This window comes from Macrobrachium rosenbergii, chromosome 12, assembly GCF_040412425.1.
Source record: "Macrobrachium rosenbergii isolate ZJJX-2024 chromosome 12, ASM4041242v1, whole genome shotgun sequence".
NCBI lineage: Eukaryota > Metazoa > Arthropoda > Malacostraca > Decapoda > Palaemonidae > Macrobrachium > Macrobrachium rosenbergii.
Genome location: NC_089752.1, coordinates 5,806,040 through 5,825,501, shown reverse-complemented (window position 1 = coordinate 5,825,501; position 19,462 = coordinate 5,806,040). Strand labels below are relative to the sequence as shown.

General features: G+C 38.7%; 1 long non-coding RNA gene across 1 annotated transcript in view; it reads right to left on the bottom strand.

Annotated features, from left to right (window-relative positions):
- Positions 1 to 19,462, bottom strand: part of LOC136844363 (uncharacterized) — a 263,377-nt gene that overhangs the window by 119,089 nt on the left and 124,826 nt on the right. The window contains exon 2 of the long non-coding RNA XR_010854833.1: positions 3,093 to 3,108. This is a non-coding gene — a long non-coding RNA (uncharacterized lncRNA). The remainder of the gene's footprint in view (positions 1 to 3,092; positions 3,109 to 19,462) is intronic.

The window sequence follows — 19,462 nt, the reverse complement described above, 5'->3', positions numbered from 1 at the left end:
TCAAGACCACCGAAAACAGATCTATCTTTCGGTGGTCTCGGTATAATGTTGTGTGAGCCGCTGCCCATGAAACTTTAACCACGGCCTGGTGGTGGCCTGTTCTATTTCGTTGCCAGAAGCACGGTTATGGCTAACTTTAACCTTAAATAAGATACAAACTACTTAGGCTAAAGGGCTGCAATTTGGTATGTTTGATGATTGGAGGGTGGATGATCAACTTACCAATTTGCAGCCCTCTAGCCTCAGTAGTTTCTAAGACCTGAGGGCGGGCAGAAAAAGTGCGGACGGACAGACAAAGCCGGCACAATAGTTTTCTTTTCAGAAAACTAAAAAGCACTAATGATGATGATACTGGTTGGTGAAAACTAAAACCAAGCAATGGAATTCTCTTGCTGCCTCTGTTTTCCCTTTAGAGGCCGAAGGTCTATCGCCTATTTCGCGGTTAAACCACAATCTCCCTCTTCCATTTTTCCTTTCTGCCCAGCCCTGCGGGTCTAGACTAGAAAGGGGCATTAGCCGGCCCTATCCATTGCTTTCGCTCTCAAATTAATCAGATTAATTATTGGAATCAGATAAGGACTATAAGAGAAAAAAGGAAGTGCGAAAGCCTGAATTCCCTCTGGAATAGAGGAACGGGAATCCGATGCCTAATTCAGTTCTATGTAAACTAATCCCAACAGCCCAATGTCCGTTCCCTGACAGATGATGAATTATATGCCGCCTTTAATAATCATCCTGACGGACACCTGTTCGTCTCGCGCATCAAGGAGGATTCATTACGAACTCATCCCGATCCGTATTGCATGAGCCGAAACGCATAGCCCTCCTCAAACATTCAGGAGCGCCTTCCTTGATGGGAACGTCACGCCGCCTCCCGCTTATTGACGTAATGAACGCGCCCGTGAAAAATGGAGGGAAAAACTGTCGCCCATATTCATCGGTATAATCCGTCGGAGGCTTCGGGCCGAGCGATGCATTATGGAACGCGCCGCCCATAATGGAAGTATCCCTCGCTAATCGAACCGGCGGTTCTGTCTGTATGGTCATTTCTCATTAGATTCCGGCCGATTCATCTTGCAGTAGCCGTGGCATGACGTATTCAGCGCCTTAACTTTGCGGCGATGTTTTATGAAAAGCTGCCCAATTATGCACCTTCACAATTCAGGAGGAGACACTCTCTCTCTCTCTCTCTCTCTCTCTCTCTCTCTCTCTCTCTCTCCGTTTATTCAAATGTAATCAATAAATAGATCATCTAGCTTCTCTATGCACTAATATTTTGTCGACAAAGGAGACTGATTTCGTAGAGAGAGAGAGGTAGTACATTATACAGTTGTATTCATCGCTTTACACTATACAGAAAACCAACAAGTGACGTCAGAACAAGGCGATGATTGACCGGCTGATTAATTCGGCATCAAAAACTTTAGTCATAGCGACGATGATATTCGATGCCGAAAATGAATTATTTAGAAATAACGGAAAAAAAAATTCTTGATCAAAATTCTCGCGTCATCATCATCATTCAGTATTACTTTCTTACAAATACTTCAATACGTTAGGTATAAACGAGGTACTCAGCATTAGATTTCAATTTAAAATTAATGCAGAGCTTTTCGGTTGGTGTCCATTAACCTGGCGTCGCAAAAAGCAAGGTTAACGAAGCCACGTCAACGGAGGCTTGATATTTTGCAACATTTGAATATGAAATAAATGATGTTTCTGATGACCCAAGTACCCGAGGTCACGTGACACTGACTACCTATTATGACCTCAACAACCGATTTCGTGTGCTTTTGAAATCATCAATGACCTCTGGGGTCAAGGTCACGCAAAATGAATTGGTTATGACTTCAGGAAAAGAGGTCACGAGTCATTGATGTCAGCCATGACACGAACGGAGATCACGCAAAGCTGATGTCAGCAATGACCTCAGGCTTCCAAGGCAAACACCTAGTGATGTCAGCCATTACCCAACGAATGAATCACTTATATCCTATAACCTCAGGAGCTGACGTCATGCGCAGCTGGTGTCAGCGATGACCTCAGAAACCAAAGTCAGACATCACTGATGTCAGCAGTGACCTCAAGAACCAAAGTCAGACATCAGCGATGACCTCAAGAAGCAAAGTCAGACATCACTGATGTCAGCAATGACCTCAAGAACCAAAGTCAGACATCGCTGATGTCAGCGATGACGTCAAAAACCAAGATCAGACATCGCTGATGTCAGCAATGACCTCGAGAACCAAAGTCAGGCATCACTGATGTCAGCGATGATCTCAAGGACCAAAGTCAGACATCGCTGACGTCAGCCTTAACCTTCGGAAACGAGATCACAATATGTCTGCAACTAATGTAAATCATAACTTCAGGAACCAAGGTCAGACATCACTGATGTCATCAGCCATGACCTGATTAAGAACCAAGGTCACGGGATCACATGTTACTGATTTCAGAGCTCTGACCTCAGAACCGAGGCCATAAATGTTTACAGAAACTGAAACATTTTTGGTTCATAGTTCATGCATTCCACCTTCGTCTCTTTTCTTCTTTTTTTAATTTTCTTTTTTCTGTCTTTCGGCCTAGTTGAAAATAATCTCATTATGTTTCCCACAACCTATTCTACTGTAACCCAACCTAACCTAATCTAACCTTAGGGGCATGGCAAAAAAACCGAGACTGGTGCAATACTAGCATACATCTCAGGAATTTGCGGTAAGGGCACCTGTGACTGAGAAGAGAGGAAGGCCATATTGGAAGGCATAAATGCTATGGAGATGGAAGTGCAGGGGAGAAGAAGAAGAAGACGAGGAGGAGGAAGATCAAGAAAGATATGGAGAGACTGCGTGAGAAAGGACTAGAGAGAGAAGGGACTTGACGAGGCAGAAGCGCACCACAAAGGTAGATGGAAGCGGATCATCCAAAACGGCGACCCCGTATAGCAACGGGCTAAGCTGAGAGGAAGAAGAAGAAGAAGAAGAAGAAGAAGAAGAAGAAGAAGAAGAAGAAGAAGAAGAAGAAGACATACTTCACTGACCGACTTTCACTAGGAATCTATTTTCGACGAATGTTGCAGAACACTTGTCACCTACCTCAGCTTGGCTCCACCTGAAAATAGAAATATAATTAGTATGTTTACACACTCAGCATTTTCATTTAGGAAATCAATTTCCGTACATAAATTTTCATACGAAAATATACTGTTCTCCTATTTTATCATCATTTTTGTTTTAGGTGTTGTTTGTCGTCAAGATTTCCATAAGGAGATATTAAGAAATATTCTTGAAAAACAATAAGTACATTGACCAAAGAACCTGCATAAGATTCCTCATTTGAAATGTCATACCTTGGGGAAAAAGATAGAGAAGACGATACGAAATCAGTCAATTGTAACATATACAGTAAGGCAAGCAATTACATTATGACAGTTTAATGTTTAGTCAATGCAAAGACGACACACTTCCCTATCCTTGCAAAAAAAAAAAAAAAAGTAATAAATGCGCAATCGAGTTTTCTGCACAGCCGCTACAACGTATAATTGAGGCCACCGAAAATAGATCTATCTTTCTGTGGTCTTGGTATAATGCTGTATGAGCAGCGGCCCAGAAATTTTAACCACGGCCCGGTAGTGACCTATCTCATAGTTGTTGCCAGAAGCACGATTATGGCTGTCCTTAACCCTAAACAAAATCTGAAAAATACTGAGGTTAGACGGCAGCAATTTTGGTATGTTTGATGATTGAGGGTGGATGATCAACATACCAATTCTGCAGCCCTCAGCCTCAGTGCAGTTTAAAATTATGGAAGAGTGCGCACAGAGAAAAAGTGCGCACAGGGTGCGCACAGAAAAAGTGATGCGGACAATAAAGTGCGGGCAGAATAAAGTTTTACAGAAAACTAAAACAGTCTTGGAATTTTCATCATAGGCCTAAAGTTTATCCATTATTTACAAGAGTGTGATTTTTGTTTCGGGAGTCCTCAAGCAAAGAATGGCGGTATGGTCGAAACTCCTAAGCATGCCTAATAAAACACTCCTACTCATTTAAACAATGATACCTTAATTATTCAGAACTTTATGTACAAAAATCGAAACTACTTTACACACTTCGGATCACAACCAATGATTTGAATTCAGAAAGTCCTGGGAGTGACCAGTTGTAAAAGCGTAATTTACACATGTAGACGTCTCTTCAGCTGTAAAAGCATAATTTACACCTGTAGACGTCTCTTCAGCTGTGAAAGTATAATTTACACCTGTAGACGTCTCTTCAGCTGTAAAAGTATAATTGACACCTGTAGACGTCTCTACAGGTATGTTGTGTTTACTACAATCGTGGTTCCCTGAATACTATTCTTTTCCCCTACTCTCTGACACTGTCTGTAAGACTTCTCTCCTGTTACACCTGTACTGATTGTCTCTATTGATTATGTCTAGGTCTTAAGACAGTCGCTGGAATCCTCAATTATTAGCGCCATATCTTACCCTAGCTGAGAACACTTAACTCACTGGTTCTTGTAAGACTTCTCCCTCCAGCGACAAGCTCAGGGTGATTGATTGATTAACAAAATCTAGGTCTCGAAGAAGGAGCACTGGTCAATCCGAGGAGATTATGAGTGATTATGAAACACCTGTAAGCTGGGAAGAATTAATCGAATGGTACACCTTTAGGGACATCTATATTATCCTGAGGTGAAAAGAGATAGTGACAGCCATATCTGCAAAAAAATTTGTCCTCTGAATTCTGGCAAAAGAGAACAAAACGGGTATATAAGGTTTGAGCAAATACACGAAAATATGAGCCATCAGGTACAAAACACCAAGAAGGAAGTAATTTTTTAAGACCTAATGGAGCACTATATCACACAGAATGAGTAAACATCCTTCCAAAAAAAACAAAGAGTGACTTATAAAACCAAGTTTCTGAAAACCAAGTGGCCTACCCATATGGCCCTAAACGAAAAATAGAAGTGACTGGGCAAAACAACAGCAAATACAAAGAAATGAGAAAACAGAATACGCAAAGAAACATTATTTGTCAAAAGACAACGACGTCCAAATAACAAACTTAGGAACAAGATTACAACCGATTATTGGAACCTGGCTCTGTATAAAGAACCAATGGAAGGAAGAAAAGTCATAATTCTCAGCTCCGCTCCAGCAATAACTCGAGAGCGCTTTCGCGCGGGAATCAGCAGAAAATGGCATATTAAAAAGTCGAGTCGAACTCGAGATTAAGCTGTTCCCATAAAGCAAAAGAACTCCTTGAATATAAGTGTTTTAAAAACCTGGCAAAAATGTCGCCTTCCATCAGGGGTAATGACCGGAGTTATTAAAAGATTACTCCTGGATCTGAAAGAATTTTGGACTGTGAAAATGCCGACACTCCGGCCTTAATTTCCTGCTTTTCTCTATAGGGTCGAATGTTACGGAAGAGAAAATTATATTGCAGTAATTGTTATTATTAAAGTCTATCAAGCTACGTTCTCCACTCTATAAGAATCACTGGCCCCTTAATATTGAGTTTGATATTAGAGTTAAATGCAGAATTTAGGCCAAAGAACAACCACTAGGACCTACGAGGTCAATCAGCTCTGAAACGGAAATTGACAGTAAAAGGTTTGAAAGGTGTAACAGGAGGAAAACCTCTCAGCTGCACTATGAATCAATTGTTAGGAGAGGCTGGAAAGTAAGATGGAAGAAGGATAATATGGAAGGAGGTACAGTAAAAGGAACGAAAGGGGTTGCAGATAGGGACCGAAGGCACGCTGCAAAGAACCTTAAGTAATGCCTGCAGTGCACCGCATGAGGTGCACTGACGGCACTAACCCCCTGCGGGAGTCTCTTAATATTACACAGTTCAGTGTCCGTTTCTTTCCTTTTACTGCCAAGTTTTGGAATTCTCTTTCTGCTTTTTGCTTTTGCTTGAAAATTTTAACTTCTCTTCCTTTAAAACCCTACGCAGTTTCTCCTTAAGCAACTTATCAAGTGTCTCTGGGATGCAGTCACTAACCTCACGCTCTAACCCACGAACATTCAGGGGACCTGTGGTCACCCATCCAAGTCCTAAGCCAGTGGTGCTCAACCTTGTTAATCAAGAATGAGACAGCTTTAAATCAAACGTGTTTACATACATAAATACATATATGTAATTGTAATAGCGACAATGCCCTCTTAACTGTCTCGAATTCTTCGCGTTTTCTGGATACGCTTGTCACTACAGAGTCTTAAGATCCAAGAGCAAGAAATATGAAGAAATTCTGATGTCGTAAAGGGAAGTGAACCCAGGTCCGCTAATCAGAACGAGATACCATTGTCGACCTGACCAATGAGAATGATAAAATCTATTGCCTCTCATACATACATATACCTGTCGTTTTCAGATATATATACACACACATATATATATATATATATATATATATATATATATATATACATATATATATATATATATATATATATATATATATCAAACTGAATAGACCATCCTCACCATCGTAGCCAAGTGGACAATCGATTTATTGCTTTTAGACTGAGATATATATGTAGAATCTACTGGTCACTTTTATAGATACATATATAATTGTAATAACCACAATTTCTGCCCTCTTAACTTTCCCATATTAAGCGGGTTTTCGTTTCGGCACCGCATCAGAATTTTCTTCATATTTCTTGCACTTGGATCTTAAGGCTTTGTAGTGACAAACTTATCAAAAAGCGCGAAGAGTTCGAGAAAGTTAAGAGGGCATTGTGGCCATTATACTGTGGCAATGACTGGAATGAACGAAGGCGTCGCGTAGCCCGCATGAGTTTCGGAGGAAAGAAACGCCTCTGACCAGAAGTGTGAGAGTTTGTGCTGTCCTGCTTTGGCTTGTTATCTACGCGTCACCTGCTCCGAGGTGCTAGTACTAAACACCGTATGGTAAGTGTAAAGTAGACTGCCGCACGAAATATCGTTTATTAATATAAAAAATAATTAGTCGAGCACACAATATAGAAATGGGTGTATATAATACTTTGATCCCCGAGGAGCTAGTACTAAACACGGTTTCCCAAGGAGCTTTCGCCATGTTTAGTACTAGCACCTCGGAGTATGTGACACGTAGATAACAAGAAAAATTACCACCGTTTGTGCTCCCATGACTGAAGAGAATAGCGCAACATATGAGAATATATGATTAGTTACGAGGAGGTACTGTGTGAATAAGTGTGTATCACATCGTCAAGGTAGGGCTTGGGCCTAGCAACTTCACTCTAAGTTATTAAAAGCTGGAAGCGTAGCACCATCTGGAGCCATCCCCTTTCAGAGGAAATAAATGGAAAAGTTAAGTATACCTTAGTTTAACCAGACCACTGAGCTGATTAACAGCTCTCCTAGGGCTGACCCGAAGGATTAGACTTATTTTACGTGGCTAAGAACCAATTGGTTACCTAGCAACGGGACCTACACCTTATTGTGGAATCCGAACCACATTATAGCGAGAAATGAATTTCTATCACCAGAAATAAATTCCTCTAATCCTTCACTGGCCAGCCGGAGAATCGAACGCGGGCCTAGGAGAGTGCTAGGCGAGTACGATATCGACCCATCCAATAAAGAACGGAGATAAATGGAAAAAGAGTACATCAATGAATTGTGTCAAAGAAGATTATAAACGAAAGGGTTCAGATTCGCTGCACCAATATCCAGAGGTTCTTTATTCCTGACACCGTTGGACTGTGGAACGGCCTCCCTTCAGAGGATGTCGTGCAGCTGGAACTTTCAGAAGTTCAAGCGAAGATGCAATGCATTACTACCCTAAAACTATTCTCCTTGCATTTTAATACATTCTTATCTATTTATTAATTTATTGATTTATTTTTAATTTTTTAATATGTGGTATCTCTTCTTTCTGTATTTCCCTTTACTTCCCCATGCTTCTTCCTAATGAACACCTGAATATTCTTTGGAAGCTTGAATTTCAAGTATTGACAATGGCCCCTTTGATGGGTTTGTTCATATGAACAGGTTTCATCTAGTGAATAATAATAATAATAATAATAATAATAATAATAATAATAATAATAATAATAATAATAATAATAATAATAATAATAATAGTGGCCGTTGTGGGCTTGTTCCATAAGAATAGGTTTCATCTTCTGAATAATAATCATCATTCGAAGGCGTTTCTGAAAGACTCCTTCCTTTGCCCATTCACCCAATAGATAAAAATATACAGAGTTTTATTTCTATAACTTGAAAAAAAAACAACAAAAACTAAAAACTTCCAAACAAAACTATTTTGTAAACAAGTCGGCGTACAGCAAGGATGATTCTCTCTCTTTATCTATCTAATCTATCTATCTAAGTCTATCTATCTATCTATCAAAAATAGGTGCTTTATTACCGCAACTCTCTCTCTCTCTCTCTCGATGAGCGCAGGCCACCATTAACAAGAGGACCTGAACGCGTGTTGCAACACAGGTGCCACTACCGTCATAAATATCGGGTATGAATGAGGCGGGGGCAGTGCCCTAGCTGACATATGTCTCTCTCTCTCTCTCTCTCTCTCTCTCTCTCTCTCTCTCACCGTCAACCAAACCCTCTGCTATTAGCCTGTCACTCAGCCTGCTTAATAAAACTTCGCGTCACAAGGCGAGGTGCCAGTCTTAATTCAATTGACGTGTCGGGCCACCTCCGCTGTAATGTCACACTGCGACTCCCAAAAGTACAAGCACGCGAGAGAGAAAAAAATAAAAATAAAAATAAAAGTCCGACAGACCAACCAACAGCCCTCAGCACAGAAGTAAACAGAAAAAAAAAAAAAAATTATTTTTTATACGTGAAGGGGTGTACCAAATTACAAGTCAGCATATAAAAATAAAAAATAAAAATAAATATTTTTTTTTATTTTAAAAAAAGGGCTCATGGGCTAACAACACACAAAAAAAAAAAGAACAACAACAGAGAGAGAGGGGCTTCTAGACAGACAGAGCAGCAAACAAAACCAGCATACGACAAAACTACAGAGCAAACGAGAGGCTAGACACCAACGCCTCCAACATCGCATGCTGGAAAGTATTTGTCAAATGGCAAAAAAATTGACCAAACTTATGTGAAATCTGCTCCCTGTATGGTAATGAATATAGCCCATAAATATCATATTCCACACAAAAAAGATCCAAAGAGGAAGCGACAACACATACGCAGGAAAAAAAATATAAAAAAATAAAAAAAAAACACCCAAAACAAAACGGAGCTATCGAACTTCAATAAAAGTAGCTCAAACCATAAAGCCGCGTTTTGGGTAAACTCGTTCTAATGCGTTACTGTCATTAAGGCTCATTTACCTTTAACGAGGTCCAGGTAGAAAGTGTTTTAGGGCCCCAGCAGTGAAAGAGAGAGAGAGAGAGAGAGAGAGAGAGAGAGAGAGAGCGCGAGCCACGAAAATGCTATAGTGTTGCATGCAGGTGGCGGACTCACGCTATTCTTTTATATGTCATTGTCAATTTCTCTCTCTCTCTCTCTCTCTCTCTCTCTCTCTCTCTTCTCTCTCTCTCTCTCTCTCTCTCATTGTAGCCCATGTGTGTACCAGTCAGGTGAACGTAACCAGCCCTTGGTAAGTTTATTCTAAACATACAATGAGACATAAAGAAAAATTAATAATTAGTTATAAGACAATGGCATCAACCTAATCAAATTTAAAAGTAGATTTGTAAGAGAGAGAGAGAGAGAGAGAGAGAGAGAGAGAGAGAGAGAGAGAGAGAGAGAGAGAACTTGAAAGGAGAACAAGGCATCACAATCATAAAACAGAATAATAAATTTCCTTTACAGTTTACACTTTACAAAAGGTAAAAAGAGAGAGAGAGAGAGAGAGAGAGAGAGAGAGAGAGAGAGAGAGAGAGAGAGAGAGAGAGAGAGAGAGATGTCCTTAAAAATTGATGGTCCATTCATCACTGTCATGATTAAAAGCAATTCCTTAAAGGCGAAATTAAAGGTCAGGAAACTACCTCACTTGACACCCCGTCCACCCGCCCACTGCCATGCGCTAGCCTCGAAGATCATGCACAAATAATAATATTAATAATAGTAAAATAGTAACAGGTGAGGGAAGAAGAGCCGCCCACTCACGTCCCCAGGTCATGCACTAGTAGTAGTAGTAGTAGTAATAGTACGCCATCATCATCATCACCGTGAATGAAACTTAAATACACTTGAGGGCTTCTCTTATCCAGAGCACGGAAGGTGCTTTTGACATTCCCCGAACTTCGTGACTCATGACTTCCCTTGAAAAACTTTACATGTGACTCGTCGCATGCTTAGTGCTGGCATAAATATATATATATATATATATATATATATATATATATATTTATATATATATATATATATATATATATTATATATATATATAATGTACATATATGTATATATATATACAATACATACATATAAATATATATATACATTACATTATATTATATACATATATATTCCTATTCAGTTCTTACCATAAATATACGTAATTATAATAGCCCCAATGCCCTCTTAATTATTATATATATCTTCACATATATTTTGGATATATGGCAACCACAAAACCTTTGAAATATAATGCAAGAAATATGAAGTAATTCTGACGTCCTGTAGCAGAATTCGAACCCGCATGACGAGGTCACGTTGCTGACCTGGCCTATCTGGCATCAGAATTACTTCATATTTCTTTACATTTGGATCTAAGGCTTTGTAGTGACAAGTGTATCTAAAAATTTGTGAAGAAAATGAGAAGATAAGAGGGAATTGAACTGGCTATCACAATTGCAAACAAACACATTTGCATCACACACACACACATACACATATATATATATATATATATATATATATATATATATATATATATATATATGTATATATATATATATATATATATATATATATATATTTATATATAGATATATAGATAGATATATTATATATATATGCATATATCTATATATATATATAGATAGATAGATAGATATATATTATTATACACACACACACACACATATATATATATATATATATATATATATATATATATTAATATATATATATTTATTACATATATATAATCTTTCCTACTACAGAAGGTCGTTCTGAAAGTGTTCACATTTTAGTTCTCGGTAAATATTTTAAGGATGAGTATGCTTCTCTTCACCTTGGCTGCGACCCAATACAATCGAGTAACCTCCAGAGGCATTATGAGGACTCTTAAGCAATCAAAACACGTCACTCCAGCCCCATATGACAAATTTCATCTGATTTTTTGTATAATTATAATTACATCAATCTATTTATTATTCAGACATTCATGGTCGACGTCTAAGACCGGTATTTAATCAGTCTGGTTTTTTGCATCATTATATATCAGTCTATTATTCAGTCTTCCATGATAGATGTCTCAGACCAGTATTTAATCAGTCTAGTTTTTTTGCATTATTGTTTATCAGTCTATTTATCGTTCAGTCCTTCATGACCAAACTCTGATACCAGTATTTAATCAGTCTGGTTTTCTGCATCATTATATATCAGTCTATTTATCATTCAGTCATTCATGACCGACGTCTAAGACCAGTATTTAATCAGGCTGGTTTTTTGCATCGTTATATATCAGTCTATTTATTATTCAGTCTTCCATGACAGATGGCTCAGACCACAGTTTAATCAGTTAATTAACCAATCAACTGTAAAAGCTATCAGTACAGTGAAAGATCTCCTTGAGAAACAGCAGCAGTAGCAGCAGTACCAGCTTGACCTAGACTGACACCCGAGTCTGGGCGTCGTAGCGTGCTTCCAGCAGTTGACAGTAAGTGCTGGTTACAGTCCGCTGTAATTAGTAATGCATGAATTACACTACATTAACGCTGGCAGTATTTGACGCTAATATTAATCACCTTCCCCGAGACCTCTCATTCACTTCCTCGTTTTTGGAAGGGATACTTTGTGCGTCTTGGTTTATCTAATTTGTTTTTTTGGGGGTACACATTTCTAGCTCGTTTTATTAGTTTTCTGTCAGAGAAAACTATTGTGCCGGCTTCGTCAGTTCGTCCGCACTTTATCCTGTCCGCACTTTTCCTGTCCGCCCTCAGATCTTAAAAACTACTCAGTCTAGAAGGCTGCAAATTGGTATATTGATCATCCACCCTCCAATCATCAAACATACCAAATTTCAGCCCTCTAGCCTCAGTAGTCTTATCTTATTTAAGGTTGAAGTTAGCTATAATCGTGCGTCTGGCAGCGATATATGCCAGGCCACCATAGGGCCGTGGTTAGAGTTTCATGGGCTGCGGGTCATACAGCATTATACCAAGACCACCGAAAGATAGATCTGTTTTCGGTGGCCTTTATTACACGCTGTAGTGGCTGTAGAGAAAACTCGATTGTGCCGAAGAAACTTCGGTGCAATTTTTACTTGCTGACCTTTACCGATCAATATTTATCGAAATATAATCAATTTTGCATCTTTCATCACGCACCTCCATCACTTTCTCATGTGAAAGAGCCTTTTCTTTTTCCTTCCTCTTTTTTTTTTTCTGTTAGCCCTAACACAGACTAAGTCATTCGGATAGACTAGAACATTACGGTTTTCAAGGTCACTGGGGTAGATAGTCGAATTTGGGTAGATTTGGGCATTAGACCAGGCTAGAGCATTTGGAGAAACAAAATGCATTTGAGTAGATTGAGGCATTAGGGTACACTATGGCATTGAGGGCAGATCAGGATATTGTGGCAAAGCAGGACATTAGGGCTGACAAAAACGTTGAACAAGAGCAGAGCAATAGAGCAGACCAGGGAATTATAGCAAACTAGGGCATTAGGAAAGACAAACACATTAGTCTAGCAAAGCATTAGGTTAAACAAGATTAGGGGACACTCGGGAATCTGGGTAGACCAGGACATTGGAATAGAATGGGACATTAGGGCTGACTAGGGCATCATCAGGATAGACAGGGCATTTCGAAAGCTTCTTCTCGTTTCCGTTTTTCCTAGTTCTTACGATCTTCCATCCTTCTAGAACCAGTTCTTTCTGTTCCCTCTGAGCCAAGCTCCACTCTTTTGTTCCTTCCCGTTCTTGCTCTCGCCTTCCTCAGGTCTAGACCAGTTAGCTTATCCTAGACCTAGACCGGTTAGCTTATCCTTGACCTAGACCAGTTAGCATATCCTAGACTTAAGACCCAGAGTTAGCTTTCTTCTAGATCCCCTAGACAGTTGGCATATCCACAGACTTAAGCCAGTTAGACCAGTTAGTTAGCTTATCCTAGACCTAGACCAGTTGGCTTATCCTAGACCCAGACCGGTTAGCTTATCCTAGACCTAGACCAGTTAGCTTATCCTAGACCTAGAACAATTAGCATATCCTAGACCCAGACCGGCTAGCTCATCCTAGACCTAGACCAGTTAGCTTATCCCACTGGCCTTCAACTAAATATAGCTTCTTAAGTAAATATATTATCCGGTAACATTTTATATTTTATATGTATCATATTTTGTGTGTATTAAATATTTTATCCATTAACAAGAGAAAACTCGGCACGAAATATTCTCAATTAACACTTTCCTGACCAGTAGCCATTCTGTTTATTACCATTCTGCTTACTCAAGCCGATTAAACAGAATGAAACCAATCAAGAGAGAGAGAGAGAGAGAGAGAGAGAGAGAGAGAGAGAGAGAGAGAGAGAGAGAGAGAGAGAGAGATTTCCTGATTAGATGAACTACTGTTTTATATACACAAGTCGACTACACATATTAACCAAATGACGAAGTAACATAAAATTAAAACTCCAAACTTGTTCTTCAAAAAGTATCGCATATAAAATATTTATAAATACAAACATTATACGTTCATAAATACATTCATATAAATATGTATATATATACACACATATATAATGACACTATATTCAGTTAAATGATAACTGCCTTTATATAAGTATTTAAAAGCTGGAGTACAACTCCAATTGAGGCTTTGCTGTCACGCACCCGATTAAAATGGATAAAAAAAAAAAAAAACATGGAAATGCTGTTTTTTGCAAAGTGCCAACGATTTTGGCACCGCAATGAAAATATGACTCCTTTAAAAGGGAGATCCTGCGAAAACTTCAAATAATCTAAACTAACATTGCAGTGAACTCCGGAAAAAAATAAGAATTTCCTACGTTCTTGATGAAAAAGGCACAAGCTTCACCTATCTCATTCTAAACACTATGTCCTACCTAATGTATCCTTTAGGGAACCAGTTCAATTATTATTATTATTATTATTATTATTATTATTATTATTATTATTATTATTATTATTATTATTATTAATTCATCCACGGGAACCGCAGCCTAGCTTTCTCTGGTATTCACTTTCAGTCGCATCTCGTTTAACAAAACATTAAATAATTTCCAATATCAAATGAAAAAGGCTGCTATTACTCGCAGGTACTGCACAGTGATTGGTTTAGTAATAATCGTTTACTTTTGAAATATTAAAATGTCAAAGACATCACAGAAAATCAATCGTTTTATAAAACATGTTGCGTGTAAAAACGATGCTTCTATAGTTCAGTGATAGGTTATGCCGTTTTCCTAGTACTACAAAGCTCGCCCAAACTGAGTTTTGCCGAAACTAGAGTACCACGATTAAAACTCTCATTTACGTAAACAGTGAAAAAACTGCTTGTTTTAACCAATTTCTTTAAATAACTGTTTTCCTATAACTCTGAAAGGTGCACCATGATTCCAGTAATATTTGGAAAGTTTCCCAAGATTTAATAGATTGACCCAAATTCTCAAGTCACACACACTAAGCACAAATCCCCAAGACTGGAGAATTTGCCAATTAAGTGGCAGGCAGTCACTCAACGCACAGTCTCTGAGACAAGAACAAATACTGCCCACGTAAGGAGAATAGGCAGTTTCCACAAACTGACTAGGGCTGATCTAACGTTATAACCCAAAGCCACTAGCACCAGCCACCAGCCAGCTTAAGTTTGAGTCAAGTTCCAGTGACATTAGTGTCCACAAGGCTTGGGCATTAAGCTCGCCTGTTTCATCAATGGAAACTTAGCATTAGGTTCTTGTTAAAAACTTGGCCAAGCGCCAGTCACATGGTATGATGATCCCTGTAAGAACGCTAGATTCACTAGTTCTGTTATAAGTCTCTTGTATTCACTTGTGGTCACCAGTCTAAGTGCTAATTGAACTCACTGATCAGTGACCCACATTTGGCGACTTTAAGCAATGGTTAGCACACCATTAATCAAATCGACAAAATATTCTCCATGCCTAACTTAGGAGTGGTGTGTCATTTACCTGCCATGTTATAAACAGCTGTTGCATTGAATTCAGGTATACATTTCAGCCCAACGCAGTAAAATTTTAGGTATTAGGGAAAATGCAGTGGCATCTGGAGATGTCTGTCATGAAATATATTCGATTCTTCACTGATTATGACGTATTAAAGTTAAAGTCCCCCTGCGTCTCTGTAGACTCATAGGGCAGGCGCTGATCTTTGCAAAAAAAAATCCAAGACTGACTAAATGAGAAACCTCAGCAAAACGCCCCCCGTAGGAGGTTAATACCGTCAGTGCACCTCACGCGGTGCACTGTAGGCATTACTTAAGGTTCTTTGCAACGTCCCTTCGGGCCCTAGATGCAACTCAATCCCTTTCATTCCTTTTCCTGTACCTCCGTTAATATTCTCTTTTCTTCCACCTTACTTCCCACCCTCTCCTAACAATTGTCTCATAGCGCAACTGCGAGGTTTTCCTCCTGTTACACATTTCAAACCTTTTTATTGCCAGATTCCGTTTCAGTGTTGAATGACCTCATAGGTCCTAGCGCTTGGCCTTTGGCCTAAAATCTATGTTCTGTTCTGTTCTGTTCTGTCCAGGAAAACGCAAATTTGTTTTTCAAATCCGAAAGACAAGTGTTATGTTTATACCGAAATTATGATAATCCCAAGAATTTTACATAAAGTCTTGGAGGCTTTTGATTATGTTTGCAGTATGCCCCTTCAACCGTGCTGCGGTTTCGAGGATTCTTTTAGTCGATGAGTTATCAATTTTCTATTATTTCGTTCGTTCGTGCTGGCTCGGGCTCTTGCTCTATGGCAGTCCATGTTATTTCCATTCTCTTTGTGTAAAGTTAAGTGCTTAGTATTATTCTGGACTGTGGAACAGCCTCCCAGAGGATTTCGTGCAGTTGGAAGTTCGTCAGAATTTCAAGCGAAGATGCAATGCGTTACTACCCTAGTACTATTGTCCTTGCATTTTAATACATCTTTATCAATTTGTTAATTTATTAATTTATTTTTTTCTTTTTTAATAAGGGGGATCTCTTCTTTCTGTATTTCCCTTTGCCTCCTCTTACTTCTTCCTAATGAAGACCATATTCCTGGAACCCTGAATTTCAAGTCAATGGCCCTTGTGGTGGGCTTGTTCCATGTGAATAGGTTTCATCTTCTGAATAATTATGGCTCCTTTGGTGGGCTTGTTCCATATAAATAGGTTCCATCTTCTGAATAATAATAATAATAATAATAATAATAATAATAATAATAATAATAATGATAATAATAATAATAATAATAATAATAATAATAATAATAATAATAATAATAATAATAATAATAATAATCTTGCTGTTCAGAATCAATCTTGACAGCTCTAAGTCGGCGTCTTTTTTGTATTCTTAAGGTCATCCAGTGAAATGGCGCTAGTAATTTTGTTCCTGGTCTTGCTAACATTCTTCACCCAAAGTCTAGCAAAGAAAAAAAGCTGAGAAATTTTAGTACCAGTTTATTAGTTAACTCACTTTTAGTTTTCTGTAAAGCACTTTTTCTGTCCGCACTTTTTCTGTTCGCAATTTTTCTATCCGCCTTCATATCTTAAATTTTTCTGTCCGCTCTCAGATCTTAAAAACTTCAGGGGTAGGGGCTAAAGTGGTATGATGATCATCCACCCTCCAATCATCAAACATACCAAATTGCAGCCTTTAGCCTCGGTAGTTTTATCTTATTAAGGTTAAATTTAGCTACATAACCATTCATCTGGCAACGATATAGGCCAGGCCCTACCGGGCCGTGGTGAAAGTTTCATGGATCGCGACTCTTTTGGCGTTATACCGAGACCACCTAAAGACAGATCTGCTGGGGCCTTGAAATTGCACGCTGTAGCGGCTGTACGGAAAACTCGATTGCGCAGAAGAAACTACGGTGCATATTTGACTTGTTAACCAAAATTTAGAATTCCGGATTTAATCCTGAAGAAGAGATGTTAATTCTGAAGCTAGTAGAGAGGTACTGTAGAGTAGCCTTTTGGGTAATGTACTGTAGTGCAGCCTTTTGGGAAATTATTAATCAGAGTGGGTTTTTCTTCAGGCACGGCTTTTCTCCAGGCACGCGCGTATTGAACAGGTTAAATAAAGATTCACGTCCCTAGGACCACCAAAGTACAGACACCGGATGAAGAATTTCTCTTAAAATACACACACACGCACCAATAATTCACGGGAGATCGACAAATACAACCACTAAAGATTTAATGTCGAGAGATAATGAAAAGCAAGGTTGAACCTCGGGGGCAGCTAACACACATCTGGTGCTTTATTCATGATGCTTGCGTGTCCCCTCAAGCATATCATTGCATAACATGATCATCCGTGTGTAATCTGCAATGGCGAAGTTATTCACTTCCAGAATACGCTGATGTCTTGGATGGTATGCGTCGATAGAATGGATTTTACACTGTTGCACAGCAGAGTAGAGACGAACAATTTATATGTATATATGTGTATATATACATATATATATATGTATATCTATGTATATATATATATATAAATATAAATATATATATACATATATATAAATATAAATATAAACATATAAGAAGATACATATATATATACATATGTATGTATTTTTACATATCTATATAAGTATACATATATATGTATATATGTATATATATAAAAGTATATATTTCTGTCACATACACTTGTGGCTTTTTTGTATTCATAAACATTAAGCCACAAATACCGTTTAATATCAAAGTCACTGTACCTCAGGAACAACGTATAGCCAAGGCTAATTATATAATTCAAGTGCTTCGTCTCCGGCAGGATTCGAACTGATGCCTGGTTTAGAAACAAAGAGTGGCCCTCAGACTAAACAACTTGGACAGCCCTGGTTTAACAGGTCAGAATCATACAAACGACCTCTAGCCACGTTACTTTGTAGGTCATAAGTCGTAAAGTGCAGTCGATGAACGCGGGCAATCTATTTGCTGAGTTTACGGAAGAGATATGGTAATTCCTTATTTGTGTTTATATTCAAGGTCCGTACTGGCATTAGCACCCTACAGCTTTTTTTTTTTTTTTTTACCCTATACTCTAACCTGAAGATGTGTGAGTGAAATATACACGAAAGCGTTACGTTGTGCTTAGAATTGAATTGAATATAGAATTTAGGCCAAAGGCCAAGCGCTGAGACCTACGAGATCATTCAGAGCCGAAACGGAAATTAACAGTAAAAGATTTGAAAGGTGTAACGTTAGGAAAACCTCACAGTTGCACTATGAAACAATTGTTAGAGAGGGTGGACAGTCAGATGGAAGAAAAATATGGGAAGGAGGTACAATAAAAGGAACGAAAAAGGAGTTTGCATTCTAAGAGGGCCAAAGGCACGCCACAAGAACAGCAAGTGTACCACAATGCACCTCTGATGGCGCTACCCCCGTACTGGGTACAAGATAAGGGTTCAGGGGCAAAAAAAAAAAGTATTGGTCAATGCTACATTCAAACTTTAACTGCTGAATCAAAGATGAACTTCCGTGCAGAAAATATCTACAGTATTAGCCGCTTCAGAAGACCTCTAGGCATTGAGCACTCTACAGACACTAGCAACTCTCCTTCTTTCATATCAAGGCCCTTTGCTTTCCAGCACCTGTTCCAGACTTCTGTCTGTCTTGCATTGTCTTGGTTATACTCTCCTCCTACCTTATATCACCTCCTATATATACATGTATAAATATATGAATATGCATGTGTTATGCGGTGCACTTTTTTATTTGTTATTGCGTGTGCACCACATATGAATGACTCCGTTTCTGTCTGTTGACTTTCACTTGATAAGAACGTAGGGGACTCGGTAAGTTCTGGTTCACAATGATATTTGGTTTTCAGGAGAGGGTTAAGTATTTTGCCGGGCACTATTTCTTTGTATTTTATTCTTAATACTAACACTAGTTCACACGGCCAGCCACACTGGACTTGGAAATTTCTCTTACTTCAGAGAGGAGAGTGACACAGACCCTACCCAAATGGGTTTCAAGTTAACTCTAACTAAAAATTGATCAGAATGAACTCTGGACCTATGTTGAACAAAACTCCGCCTCCTTGAGGACGTCTACTTTACTCTTAATGGTTCAATTTTAACTCCCACTT